General features: G+C 40.7%; 1 long non-coding RNA gene across 2 annotated transcripts in view; it reads left to right on the top strand.

The window, feature by feature from the left end:
• LOC142829849 (uncharacterized) overlaps positions 1-15,511 on the top strand; it is a 132,945-nt gene that overhangs the window by 94,493 nt on the left and 22,941 nt on the right. The window contains exon 1 of one of the 2 annotated variants that reach the window (XR_016349866.1): positions 9,339-10,641. The exons of the other annotated variant lie outside the window; for it this stretch is intronic. This is a non-coding gene — a long non-coding RNA (uncharacterized LOC142829849). Of the gene's footprint in view, positions 1-9,338; positions 10,642-15,511 lie in introns of those variants that run through there. 2 annotated transcript variants of the gene reach the window in all.

Here is a 15,511-nt window from a genome sequence, read left to right as displayed (position 1 = left end):
TTCTTTCTTGTGAACTCAGTCTATCCAGGATATTTCTGGAGGATGTATCTTTCTTTAACTTCCCCAAACCCTAGCTCAGCCCTAAAAGATCAGTCTCATAAAATCTTCTCTTTCATCACAGACTGGTAAAATCTCCTTTATTTCCCTCTGCCACCCCAAAATAATCAATTCCTTTTATAAGTTCTGCATTTGGTGAGCCGGAGTATTACAGATGATGTAAATGAGATCCAGCTCAAAAGGAGAGGCTGCAGATTGCAAGCAGAGATTACCTTTGAACTTTCAGAAACAAAAACAAATAAATGTAGCAAGGTAAACTAGGCTCAGTTTTCATTTCGGGAAACATGGTGAAAAGATTAAATGTTTCAGTTTGGCTTGATTTGCAGAACATTTCCGAAAGCTTCGGGACCTCCAATCACAGTTAAATTTTCCAAATAAAATGGAGCTGTTGACTAATAAAAGGGGGTCTTGTGTGAACCGCAGACAGACATTTAAAAGGCACTTGACCTAGGCTATGGCACTCATTGCCATAAGAATGACCATGCACTGCACCATTTGCCAACTTAGCTTTCTGCCCTATACATTCTTTCTAGGCACATTTTGATACAGGCAAACTTCCACAGTCCCCTTCCACAGTCAAGTTATTTTTCCTAGCCACTGGTAAGGAAGAAGAAGAGCAAAAAAGATGAATTTGTGGCAATTTTTTCTCTCTTTCACACACACAAATAAATAAATTGGGTGTGTTTGTTACGGTTGCCAGTTTTAGTTGGGTATATTCCTGGAGGTTTCATCATAACTTTCAATTAAAGATTAACCTATAGTGCCTCAAGACTCCAGGACAATCTTGGCAACCCATGTGTGCTGGATATTATGGTAATGGAGGCCACATTAATCGCATAAATGGAAAGAAAGAACAGCTCTCATTAAACAATAGGGCAAAATATGACCCCATTTAAACCCATTGAATTCTACTGATGTAAGATGTTACATATGTGTTATTGGCAGAGGACAGCATTTGTCCCATTATTCATTTAAAAAAGAGATTCTGGACAGTGGATTTATTGTTCGTATCCACTAATCAAATTGTCCCATTTAGAGCAAATTCTAGCCCCAAGTGCCCAGAAATTATGGTTAAGAATTCTTTTGCAGAAGAACAGATGTATTGAACACAACAGAAAGGGCAACAATAAAGAGTGATTTTTTTTTAAAAAAGGTCCCACTGGGAACCTGTGTAATGTACAGAGGTACGTAGGAATCCAGTATAACACAAATATGTCAGTGGTTAATACTGAATACTTGTTTTACATATTTGTGGGAATGAGAGAGGTTTCTCCTTGTAGTCAAGTTGGCTTGTGTTTTGAATTTCTTAGGAATGAGCCTTCTTTTAAAGACATACCCACACACAAAAAAGAAAGTCTAATTCACACATGTAAGAGTGGAAGGTAACAGTTTACCTTTGTTCTAGCTTTTTCATCAGTAGTGCTGCAACAATCACTAATTTCATATTTGTAGAATGAAGTGTATTAATTCAAGAATGAGATTCTTTTGGCTTGCATGCAATGAGTCCCACACTTGTTGCTAAAGCTTAACATTAAATAAAATAGGAGGAAGGGGAGGGAAAAGGAGAGATGAGACATACAGTGACGTTATTTGCTACTAGCTCAGCGCTCATCTTGAAATGATTTGGTGCCCAGGCTACTCAACAGACCATAGAAGGATAGTAATCAACCTTTGTTTTTAGATTCCTTTTAGCTTTATTGTAGAATAATTTAATTAAAATACATTTTTATTGCCATTTTACTGTCTCTGTCTGCTCTCCTTACTGCTGTAATTTCCCGAAAAGAAGATGCATGACATCCTGTGGGCATCCAAGGTAGCTTTTCAGTCACAGGTTCATGTTTTCTGCCGTTATTTTCATTTTGGGGAAAGGACACATTTTTCCCTTCACAAAAGAGTGCTTGATTATCTGATGCAGAATTGAGAAAAATCAAACCTTTCTTTCTAGGCAAACTGGGCTCAGTAGAGAAGCCCTGTAAGGGCGAATGACTGAAAATTCCAAATGTACAGGTTTTGTTGAACTATCTGTCTAGAGAGGAGGGCTGGACCCATGCCTAGGACTCAGGAGAACTAGATTCAATTCCCAGCTCTGCAACAGGCTTGCTGTGTGATTTTTGGGCAAGTTGCTTGTTCCAGCAGAGTTCCATTTATGAAATGAAAATACCATTTTCCCCAGCCTTTTTGTCTTGTTCATTTAGCTCTTTTAGGTAGGGAGAGTTTCTTATGCTATGTATACACAGCACCTAGGACAATTGGGCTCAATTAATGCTTTTATATAATTCTGGAATACAATAATACTTCTTTTTATTCCATTACATATAAGAGCTTTGTCACCCTAGTATGCGAACTACCCAATCTATGTCCCTATATTTCTATTTGTATGATAATTGCATTTTTCACTTCTTTGAGTAATACAGAAGATCCTTAGTTCAAGGTTGTGACAGGGGTAAGTATGCAAGGCTTGAAAACCAAGTTAGCCAAGAAGAGTTTTTGATTGGTCCTTTTTCACGGTACTGATGGGAAAGCCACCAGTGAAACCCACCAGTTTCACTTTACATAGGAAGCTTCCTGCTTGGCTTCCATCTGATGTTAAGCTGCTAAATTCTTTGCAGTGGGCTGAGTTTCACAGACATAATGTTCACAGTGTGTCAGTTCCTACTGAGTTGCCAAGTAAAAGGAGCTGAAAAGCATATCTGACTCAGGCCAGATGGAGCTTAGGTGTATGAGAGCTGGACTGAGTCTCTCCCTGGTGAATGGGAGTCTTATTCAATACAAATCAATATATTATCAATCAATTAAATATCTATAAAGTTGTGTCTTATTTAATGTGCTAGTTTACAAAAGAGCACACTCTGCCAGCAGAATATATGGTATTTGAAAGTCATGGTGATGACTGAATAATGCAATGATGCAGAATAATAAATAAATAAAAGTACATGGTCCAAAAATGCTTCTGGAATGAACTAATGTAAACATGACTGCTTGAGAAAGTTTTCAAAATTATGTCTCTGACCTGTAAATCATGTGATTTCTTACATATGCAAATCAGGTCATCAAAAAGTCTGGTCAGTAGTCCTTTGCTAGCTGATGATTGACAAACTAACTTTTGCCTTTTTTAGGGGATACCAAATTCAGTGTATTCTTTCAGATTTATTTAAAGGGCTTTGAGAAGTTCTGGAGGATGAGTGCCATTATTAGGTATTTCAGCACTAAGTTTGCTGTTCATTGTGACATGAAATATCTAAAAATTATATAGATCATGCAATGCTTGGCATTAGTGATATTTTAATTCAATGTACAGTCAATTTGTGCAACTTCTTGATGGAGGATATTGTGAAGACCAGGACTTTATCAGAGTTCAAAAAAGAACTAGATAAAATCATGGAGAGAGAGAGATCCACCAATGGCTATTAGCCAGGATGGGCAGAAATTGTGTCCCTAGCCTCTGTTTACCAGATGCTGGGAATGGGTGACAGCAGACTGATCACCTGTTCGGTTCATTCCCTCTAGGGCACCTGGCATTGTTCCACTGTCGGAAGACTGGATACTGGTCTGGACCATTGGTCTTACCCAGTAGAGCTGTTCTTAGATTCTTATGTTAATTTTATTTTTAAAGTTTAATTGATTTGGTTTGTAAAATATAGCCTCTATAGCTAGTGCCTGATTATCAGAGATGCTGAACACCAGGGACCCCACTGATTTCATTTGCAAGAGCTGTGGTCAGCGCTTTTAAAATTAGACCTATAATCTTTGAGTATTATGGTGCATCAGAGCATAAAAAAACGAACATTGCACATTTTGATGTGTTGCATCACAAGATCATGAGAGAGAAGAGCCACTTGAAATGAAAAATTATCTGAGACGGAGGCCCCCCTTTACTTATTTTATCTTTCTTCAAACAGTCTATTCTGATGGCAGCATTTGCACATATTTTGTGTCCTCATTGGGATATGAAGGACATTAAGTACCAATGAGTAGCTTGCCCATCTTAAGGACATTAGGATCCCATTACCAGAGGTCATAATCCCAATAAATGAATGTGGATCAAACTGATAAATGACAGGTGATGAGTTTGGAATAAACATTGACCTTCTGAGGTGTAGAAATACAAAAACAATTACGTGTTTGGAATGCGGGTTAATGATTACTGTCAGCACTTCCTCTTTTCCCTTGGTGGAAAGTTATTGTCAAGCAAGAGTCGCAGACCTATTATGCCATAGGCATAGTATCTGAAATCTTCTGATTTCCATAATATTATCAACCATAAATAGCCAAATATTTTTTCTCACATTCTAAAAATGTCAAAAGAGGTTCTTCCAAGAAACATAGTTATCAAATATGTGCCATAGCTCATAATGAGGCTACAGGTCAAATCTGGTATCCTTAAATACAGATCTCCTTTTCTTACACACAGTTAATGTACTTTGAAAATAACAAGCTACAGATGCAAGAACCATTCTGTTGGAAGGTTTTTAAACACTTCATCTTTTTGTCTGCTAAAACCAGACTTCTAAAGAATTTCCTCTGTAAAGCTAAGACTTGTGGAACAACTCTTGCTCAAGAGTACTCCTGCAAAAGCTGCCTATGCACCTCTGATAATGATCAGCATTTTGGAAATCAAATTACATGGAGGTTTTGGTTTGCCAGGAGATGATGCAGAGAAATCACGCACATTGCCCACAAACACATTACAAGCAGGGATATTTCTAGTGCCTGAAAAGATACAGGCTTAAGCCTGAGGCGAAGAACATTAACAGGCAGAGAATCTGCTGCCACCTGCTTCAAATCATTTCTGCCTAGAGCATTAAGAAATAATTTTGTGGGCAGACATTGCAACATAGAATTTCAGTTTTATGTTTCATTATATCTGACCACTTTTCATCATTAAAAAGAGTGCCCCCTTTTGTAAGAAGGGGGCGTTAATCCTTATCTTGTGGCCAAAATCTGATTGGTGAAACCATCACTAGTAATTATGAATAACATTGGTCAACATTATAAACAACAATTTTTGCCCCATTTTGGTTAGAGAATTGATAATATACTGATCCTGAGTTCCTTCTGAGATGTTTATTATTTGTAAAAATAGTCCAGATAGTTCTGCTCACTACGGGTTGTTCACAATTGTTTCTTTTTGACAATTTGCAATTTACATAGTATAGCTGGTTATCGAAGTCACATGGTATTGGTTCTTCACCTTAACTAAGTTACTGAAAGTTTTAAAGCAAGAGAATAATGAATAATGATCTTGCAGTAAAAATGTTCCAATGAATAATTACCCATGTTACAATTTGTGGAATCTTGGGGATCTGCAAAAAATTTCTCCAGTATGTGGCAATTATCTGAATACTCAAACTTAAAGTGTTTTCTGACCCCACAAAATATAGTGAACTGAACTATGCATTTTTGCATGTGTGAAAATATTCAAGAATATTTTTCCTATTGTACCATCTTCTTAAATACCATTCCGAACATTTTGTAATTCTAGGAATGAATTTCAGATATGTGAATTCATTTTACCTCCTAGGTTTTCATGGTAGATGTTTTTGTTTTATTTAATGGAAGGATATCTGGAGAAATCCTTCCTGTGTCCTTCCAGTTGTATTTGTCTATTTCAGGCAGACACGTTTTACCTTGCTACAAAGGTCATTGGCCAAGTTTATTAAAGACCTGCCTAAAAGCCCAGTGAAGTCCATGAGATTCTTTCAGTGACTTTAGTGGACTTTGGATCAAGTCCTAAATATAGTGTCACCTACTGTAGAGTCTATTCTATGGCATATGTGGTGTGTTGTGTGTGCGGGACTAGCATGATATTGTTTTCTTGCCTTTCTGTTGCATTTTTTGTGCCTTTATTTTAACTGTTGCTCTTTTAGCCTTGTGGAGATAGCCATCAAAATGCTTATGTAGGTTATTCATCCAATTCCTATTGACTTCAAGGATTAACTCCCTTCGGCACTTTTAAAAGCTCCATCCTTAGGGTATGTACATAATGCGGTGAGAACCCCTATGGCTGGCCTATGCCAGCTGACTTGGGCTTGCAGGGCTCTGGCTAAGAGGCTGTTTAGTTGAGGTACAGACTTTCAGGTTTGAGCTGAAGTCTCAGACAGGGGACGTCCCACTTTGCAGGGTCTTAAAACATGAGCCCCAGCCCAGCCCAAACATTTACACTATAATTAAACAGCCTCTTAGCATGAGCCTGTGTCAGCTAGCACAGATCAGTCATCGATTTTTAATTGAAGTGTGTACGCTCAGTGTGATGGAGGTGTTGATTCTTGATTGTGGTGGTGTGTATCCTCAGTTTTGGGTGTTGCTGCTTGATTCTTCTCCCTGCTGTTTCTCTGGCCTGTCTTTTTTGCTTGTGTGGTGAAGTGAGAGGGGAAGACTAAGTTTCCCCTTCCCTTGGGAATCCTCTTGCATTCTACCATACAGTCATTCTGTCACAGGTTTTATATTTTCTGTTGTTTCCTATAGTTTATTTATTTCAGTCTTTTCCTGCCCACCCCTGATTGTAGATGATACTGGTAATTTTAATATTCCTTCTGTGCCCTTTTCTGCATTAGATAGAGCTCTTAAGAATTTATGGTCAGCAGTGTATTGATATCAATGCCTGCACTATGGCAGTTGTCTTCTACAGCACAAAGCCCACTGACCTTGATGCCAGCATCTTGGAATGTAGGATGAGCTAGTACATATAGAAGAGACACTCTCCTTAAACACAGAATGCTCACCCCCCGCCTTTGTGTGTGTGTGTGTGTGTGTGGACATTAGCTGTAGCTGATATGTGAAGGAAAAATGAGAATTTCGGTTTCATTCTCCTATCTTCTCTGTCATGAGGTGGAATAGCCCAGTTTCCCCCTTCCTCCCTCCCACCCCGCTAGATTTTGTTTAAAACATGGGTAGGGAATATTGCTTGGGTTCATGGCTCTGCTTATTTTTTCTGATTGTAGAATCTGTAGTCTTATGGAAACTGGAATCTGTAGCCTTATGGAAACTGTGGCTAATGATTTTTACTCTCTCGTACCATATGGAAGATGGTGAGTAGTGTTGAGGCAAAGGTCACACCTTCTTCACCCAATTATCTATACCACAATGTCAAAGTACAGCATTTATATACCAAGGAGACTTCTGGTGTGATAACTTCTGGTCTTAGCTTTTGAGGATTCCTGGACAGTAACCAGGTCACGTCTTCGTGCCTCAGCCAGGTTAATAAGGACAAAGAAAGCAGAGCCTCTCTCCTGGTTATCGTCATTGACCTCTGAGGAAGCCTTTGTCCCATTAGTGACTAAGTAACGGTCTCTATTCTCCTGACCCTGTGCACACAGCTTCTTACAGCTTAACAATGGGTAAGGCAGGAATATTGGTGTCAACAATCATTGACTCCAGCTGCACCTAGCCCCTCATTATTGTTGGCACTAAGTTCCTGGCATTGAGATCAGTGAGCTGTGTGCTGACGATGGTAACTGCCACCGTGCAGGCATTGACATCAATGTAGAGCGCCCCTTTCTGTATAAAATCTGTTCTATTTGTCAGCATCCCCAGGTGTGCTGCACAAGTAGGAAAGGCTAATTCTTTCATGTGTTCATAGTCTAACATATAGACAGGATGACAAGTGATGATAATAGAGAGTTGATTCCTTGGTTCAGTTGCATGCACATCTGGGATGTTTGTGTGTTATGTCTGAACTCCTTTCTTGTAGATAACATGTTGAAGTCGAGTTGTTAGGAGAAGTTGACTGAAGAAAAGCTGTGTAAGTTGGGTAAAGAGAGCTTGAGAAGGTTAGTGCACCATCTATAAGCCCTTAGGCTACACCTTTACATCTTTTATTCAGTGCCACTTATTTTTTTCCAAACCAGATAATACCGAGAGGGGTATGAGAGGGTTTCTGAAGACACAAGACAAAGCTCCAGGTATAAGCCATACCTAGAGCAGGTCATGACTGTAACCAGAATTGTTGACACAATGGACACAGAGAAATGGTCAGTCACAGGAGGTGCAAAGATGTAGTCCTGAAACCAGAGAGCAATCAATGATAGCTGTCGGTTTCTGGTTAGAGGTGAGGGAAAAAGAACGACACTCTCTGCCAACCTCATCCACCAGCTTTCCCATTAAAACTGGAGGAAGTAAAAAGGCTGTTGCAGAGCATGTGTGTGTTTATTTAAATCCTCCAGTGGTCCAGAGCACAGAAGAAAGAAAAAATGTTTAATGCAGTTTCTGCTAGGCCTGAGCTAATTGTTCCCAAGGCAGGAGATAAACCCTTTTTCATGTTCCTGTCACGCACTTTATCCAGGTAAACTCTATCCACAGGTGCCGAGGTAATTCTCACTCCAGGGTTCTCCTGTGCAGAAACTGCACAATTAATGTAAACTGGGGATTACATTGTCATGTGAACAGATGGACATTAGGCATTGCCCAAGTCAGCCTAATATTATATTTATAAGCTGCTGCTGTAGTCATCTGGGAAGAATATACTTAAAAACTCCTAATAAGGTAGCTGGAGGAGCTGTAACTTTACCGTAAGTGTATATGGCTCTGACTCAGTGGAATCAGGTTCAAGTCACACCATTCTTTCCATATTGTCCTAATAACTTGCTCGTGTGCTGACACTAATCATCATGATCTCTAAGTAGTATTGATCTTTTAATGTCTGCCAGTCAACAGCCTACACTGTCACCACAAAGCCTTCTGTTAGGAAGCTTTATCTGAAAATAAGGCTATTAGCAGCTGGTTTTAAATTCTGTCCAAGTCTACTTCCCACTTCCTAATGCACAGTCTTCTATGTAATGTCTGATTACCACTATCCAGTCCCAGGAACATGAATATATCCCCAGGGAAAGGGAGGAGGAGAGAAAAACATTGTATAATCAACATACAATTTTTTCTCTTTTTCTCTCTGTGATTTTTGTTTTGCAGTTGTTTCCTTACACTACCTTGAGAGCAAAAAGTATTGCTTAATAAAGGTGACAAGAAAATTATCTAGCCAAAATTGCTGCCATTCTTTATAAAGGGACAGACATGATGGAAACTCTTTTTTTTTTTAAAAAATTAGGGCTTTGGAAGAGAACATCAGATCCCTGGAGAAATATCATTTCCCCTAATTCACATATTTTATTTATAGCTCCTACATCTGAATATGTTTTTCTTCAGGCCAGAGACTTATAAGTGAATTATCCCCTTGCTGATATCCACATACCCCATGCATATTTTGCTGTGATATCTAGTTACCATTTGCTATCCTTTTGGATAACAAGAGTCTAATTCTTTGATTTGTACCAATTTTAGGCTGCTGCAATTCCTTTGACTTCAACTAAATTATTTTTGATTTACACTGGTGGAATTGAGATTGGAATCATGCCCCAGCACACAGTCTCCTAGAAAGTTAGAGAATGGGTCAAATTATTCTATGTCGTGCATCATGCTGCTGGCCGCTGAACTTGGGGAGGAGCCTGGATTTAAGGTGAGGGAGGCACCAAAATAAGAACTAGATTCTTGCAACAGCAAATGCATACAATTCCCTCTTACAGCCTACAGTCACCCTCATCTGAACATATAATATTGTCCTCAGGGCTATGACTGAGATAAGAATGAGAACTCTTGACTCCTGTACCTGGTTTAAGAGGGAAATCAACAGGAAAGCATCCACCAGCCTTTAGCTCTCTCTCCCTTCCCCTTCCCAGCTGCTACACCTGTGCTATATGATGAATACTCCATTCTAAACACCCATCCTAATCTACAGAAATCTATATGTATTTGTTGGGGTTTTACCTTTTGACAGTGCTTAAAGCTAATGTACAGTGTGCTCCCTTCCCCCCATTTGTTTCTTTACCAGGTCAGAGAGTAGTTAACCTGATGAGATTATTACATGTCAACCTCAAAGGCCATTTCAAGTGCACTATCATCAATATAACAGCAGGCCAGAATATGGAGCTTTCTCGCTAATTAAAAAAACACGCCAATTTTCTTGCCTCAAATGCCCCAATTACTCTCAGGCTTTCTTAGAGATCTCCTGGGGAATATGACTCTCTGTATGCACATGTGTATGTAAGGGGAAGGGAGAGAGGCACAGGGAGGCCCTGAGATGGAAATCTAATAAATGAAAAGGTCTAACATGATCTAAGATACCAGGCCCATTTGCAAGGCCTGGCAAGCTGACTTCATTACCGGCTGCCTCAGGTTATCAGGGTAGACAGTGACAGATCATTTTGTAGGGCCTGGAGGGAGCCAGATCTGTCTGCCTAGGAAAACAAATAAATCCAGGCCTGAGACTGAGGTTAGAAAAGATTTACAAGGCTCACTGATGCATGTGCCCCTCTCAGAATGAATTTTGGCTGCTAGCCATGGGAAGCTACCCCAACTGTGTCACACATTGAGCAATCTGCAAGGCAAGTCAACTGCTTGCTTCTGATTGTGGAAGTTTTTCTTTCTTTTACCAGTATCTGGGTGGAAAATGGACGACAAAAAACCACACAATAAAAAGAGAAGAAGGTGGGGGAGAGAAGTCTTTACCTACAAGACACTTCAACTTACTGGAAGATTTTATAAAACAAAGCATAAATCTTTTGATGTCTGACCTTTCGCTCCACATTTCCAAGGGTAGGTTGAATAAAACAAAACTCATCAGGCTGCTGAAAGAGTAATGTCCTTCGTTTTGCATAAAACAAAAAAGCAACCTGCTTTTCAAATCAAAGGGGAAAGCCCACAGAGAATTGTTACTGTTTAATAACAAACCACTTGAAACTCACTTGATTTATTAGAAATTAAAATGTATCTCTTGCTCATCAAAAAGCTTTTTATTTAACCTTTAGCCTTTCCCGTCTTTCCTCAGAGGAGAGATTAGTTGCTGATACATTTAGAATTAGAGGAAAAGGTCAAAAGAAAGGTCTAATAATGGTCATCCTCCTTCATATAATTGAAGCTCTCCTGTGCTCCCCCCAAAAGGTAATAAAACAGCCACTCAGACAGCAAAATTGCAATGGTTTAGATGCTTTAGGGGTTACTTAGAGTTTTATTTAACCCTTTGCTGCTGATTTTTTTTTCCTATGTGGCCTTTAACTATTTCTATAAACATTCTGTTATCCTCTGTGTGAGGTTGTACACAACACCACAATTAGCTGGTGATTTTAGTAGACTCATTTGACATGTTAAGCAATAATTCTGTGGATGAAGTCCCTCATTACAACTATAAAGATTGCTCAGAGCTTCAGTTAGCCCTGTAGTTGAACTAAGATGGTAACTGAAACTTGAAACGCATTCATCTCTGTTTATTGCATCCTACTCTTTTCCAGTTTTTGAGATACCAGACTTTTTTACTCTCACACACACTTTTTCGTGATTCTTGACCTTTGTTCATTCTTGTTTGGTGGCTGTTAGATTAAGGAGAAGAATGTTTTAGACTGAAAGGATAAGTTTTCCTTTTGCACATTGACACAGATGGCTGAAGTGTTTTTTTTTTCATTTTAGCGGATTAATGCTCATGTTTGATTTTTCAAGAGCACATGGGGGGTTGACTGGCATATAGAGAAAATTATATCACTATGGAAAAAAACAGAAATATGATCTTACAGAAAATTATATCTGCAAAAGAATAATAGATCTTCAAAATCCTTTGGTGAATTCTTAGTTATTGTCTTGGTTTCCTTAGACTGCTGTGTATTTTTTTTAAACAACAAAGCTTTAAAGAAACAAAAATAAATAGCTTCTAGCACTACCAAAACACTACAACAACTGCTACAGCTAGTATAGAACTGGATTGAAAGACTTAAAGAAAAGTCACCTGAGTCTCTTTTTAAAAGGAAGGCGATCTATTCCCTTTCATCTCTTCTGCTACTTCTTCTCCTTCCACTGTTCTAGGCTGTTTGCTCTGTTATGGAGCTTGTCTGATGATAGGAACAACACTTCTAAGGTGCATATTTTTCAAAACAAAATGCAGATTATGATTTTGATAATATCTAGGAATGTGTTGATTCTTTAAAAGAACACTCTAGAAGTTGCTACACCTACCTTTACATCAGTGATCTCCAACCTTTTTGTGCCTAAGATCACATTTTAAATTTAAATGCAAAATCTAGGATCTACCTCTGGACACCAGCAGCGACTGGTGGGATCATGTTGTCCTGGAGTGCTGGGGAGACCAACAATGGACCCAGAACTTTAGGATGAAGAAGGACACCTCCATGGAGCTCTGCGAGTGGCTCGCCCCTGCTCTGCAGCAACGGGACACTCACACGAGGCCTGCCATTTGCCTCTAGAAGTGTGTGGCCATCGCCCTCTGAAAGCTTTCCTTGCCGGTTAGCTACCGATCCATGGGGAACCAGTTCAGTGGCTGTGGAGAAACAAGAGAGGTGATCAGTTATCCCTGGGGACACAGTGGGTGAAGCTCAGCCCCCCTCTGCAAGGTGAGGACAACAGGTCTCTGTACCATCAGAGCTGATGTACTAGCACAGAGGCCATGTTCGGGGTGTCCTGCTATCCCTGGGAGTGGGAGCTGGCCCAGGAGTACACCCATGCCCCTGTGCTGTGTGTGGTATGGGTCTGTGGGGGAGGGGGAGATGTCCCCTGCCTCTGTGTAGAGGGGGCTTGTGGAGGGAGGGCATCCTGTTGTGTCCCACTCTAGGTTCAGGAGCACGACATGTGCCTTCATACATACATGCATGTGGGTAACAGGCCACGGCCCCTGTGTGTCAGCCAGCTGGGGCCACGTGCCCAGGAGTGGCACGGCACATGCACAGGTTGCTGCATGATCCATGGCCAGCAAGGCCCATGCAAGTGGCCCCTGGTCTCGCTTCCTTCTCGCCCCTGCATAAGGTGACAATGATGGCACTCACATGTTGCCTCCTCGGCCTCAGACGACACCGGCGACAGGTCCGCGGGGACAGCTCGGGGGCTCTTGCTGTACAGCATGCTCCCTCCGGGCTCATGTGGCTCCTGGTCCTCCTCCTCCTCCTCCTTCTCTCTGCCATGGTAAGGGCCCTCTGCCCCAGAGTCAATGACCACCTGGGGGACATGGACTGTCCTGCCCCCCAGAATGCGGTCCAGGGTGTCCAAATAGGGGCAGCTCTTTGGGTCTGCCCCTGGTTGGGAGCTGCCCCCTGTGGCCCTGGCATACACCTGCCTCAGCTCCTTGATTTTCATCCGAACCTGCTCCTGGGTTCGGATGTGGTCTTTGGTGGCCAGGCTGGCAGCCATCCGCCTGTAGACGGCCGCATTCCTCCATCTAGTGCAGAGATCATGGACATTAGCGGCATCCCCCCAATCCTCAATCAGGTCCATGATCTTCACAGTGGGCTAGGAAGGCACCCACCTTCTTCGGCCCCTAGCAGGCTCCTGGGAGCTGGCAGACTGGTCCTGGGGAGCGGTGGAGGGCTGGCTGCCAGTGGCTTGCTGGCTTATGCTGCAGCCTGGTTCAGGGGTGGCAGCAGAGTGGTTCTGGGCTGGCAGGCCTGGTGCTAGCCACAAAAGATTGTAGCCAGACTCTACCCCTTTAAGGGCTCTGGGAGGGGGGAGGGAGGAGAGGAGTTTTCCTGTTTGTGCCCAGAGTAGCCACCAGGGCACTCTGGGAAGGGCTGGAGGTCCCCTATTTCAAAATAAGTGTCTCCACAGCGCTTATTTTGAAATAGGCGCTATTCCTCGTGGAATGAGGTTTACCAATTTTGAAATAAGCCCTCCACTATTTTGAATTAATTTTGAAATAGCGGTTGGCTTGTGTAGACGCTAGTGCAGTTATTTCGAAATAACTTTGCTGTATAGACTGAGCCAAAGGCTATTGAAGTCAATGAGAACGTTTCTCCAATGGGCTTCTGGTCTGTATGTTAATGACTACCTCAGAGTAGTTTATTGCTGTATCTCCTAAAATGACTGAGGCCTCTTTTCCATTAACAGGAATTTATTTATCTAATGAAAGAATAGAAATTTGGCACAGTGCATTTACCCTGCATTGTACTCTAAGATAATTTACATATCTTTTGGTCTCTGAAATAAGAATTCAAGTTTGGGTAATTTGTATTTCACTCTCCCGTATACCCCTAACATTTCTTTTCCAAATGTAATTGCTTAAATAAATATACCTAAAATATACCAAAAATAAAACAATACTAATGCTTCGTTGCAATCCTACAGTTTCCCATTTATATCATTTATTAAAACTAAAGAGAAGCAACAAATTCCATCTTCCCTTTAGGAACAAAAAGACAGCTTTCCTTTCCTCCTTCCATGAGGTGGTTGTGAGTGCTTCAAAGACTGCATGGCTTTCAGTGTTTCTTTACTTTTCATCATATCACATGAGCATGAACTCTGACCGCACATAAAGTCCTGTTTGATGGCGTGTGAGCTATTAAGAAGTCATCCTGGCTAACTATTACCACAAGCTTACCACAGATATTTCCTTTTATAAGTATAGGGGGAAAGTGTGGCAATCTCAGATACCACTGTGAACTGAATGATTATTTTAATGATGACTTACAATTTTCCATTTACTATATCATTTGTTATATATATTTTAAAAGATTAGCATATTTATACACATAAATTGTCTTACACCTTAAATATTTCAGGATGCTCCAAGTTGCTAGATATGTTCCAGTAGAATACAGCCATGTATTTTCTTCCATTCTGACACTGAAAAAGTAAATCTCTTTATTCGGTGTCTCATTCCCTGCAATTTCAGTTTAAGCAGTGCTCTTCTTCACTTCCTGTTTTACACTTGTCTGTTAGAATAGTGTTGAGCATTGAACAAGCTGCCACTTCCTACCCCAGTTGTGGGTAAATTAAGTAGTGGTGAAGTGATATCTGTAGGCTGTGTACATGGAAAGAGAGCAACACATGCACATGGTCCTACCGAGGGACAATAAAAGGCAGTAGGGCTGTGGTGGTGGTGGTGTTAATAAAATAATCACTTGTAAGATAATTAGGAAGAAGTAGATTAGAAAAGTACATTTAGGAAAAAATCAGCCCTACAGTATCTCCTTGTTAATGGCACTGACTTCAGTGGAGTTATGCGGTTGGGCTTCTGAGAGTAAAATTAGATCCTTGAATGGCAGAATAACCCTTAGTTGTAGTAATTGTAGAAATACACATAAACAACTTTCAATATGCATATTTCAGTGCTGGATGAATCTTCATAGTGTCTTTGTGAAGTCATGTGACACATCACAAATTATTCATAAATACACCTAATAGTTCTCATAAAAATGGTGTCCCTAGCCTCAGTTTGTCTGGAAATGAGTGACAGGAGAGGGATCACATGAGGATTAACTGTTGTGTTCTCTCCTTCTGGGGCACCTGGTATTGGCCACTGTTGGCAGACAGGATACTGGGCTAGATTGACCTTTGGTCTGACCTAGTATGACCGTTCTTGTGTTCTTTGTGTATCTAAGCATACTATAACTGTGACCATTGCTATTCACCACATATCTGTGGTTGCTGTCATCCAGTTCTTAACTGTTGGTGCCTTATCTGGCTGACTTAA

This window comes from Pelodiscus sinensis, chromosome 6, assembly GCF_052426305.1.
Source record: "Pelodiscus sinensis isolate ZL-2025 chromosome 6, ASM5242630v1, whole genome shotgun sequence".
NCBI classification, from domain to species: Eukaryota; Metazoa; Chordata; order Testudines; family Trionychidae; genus Pelodiscus; species Pelodiscus sinensis.
The sequence above is the reverse complement of the archived record's forward strand: the minus strand, read 5'-3'. Positions and strand labels throughout refer to the sequence as shown.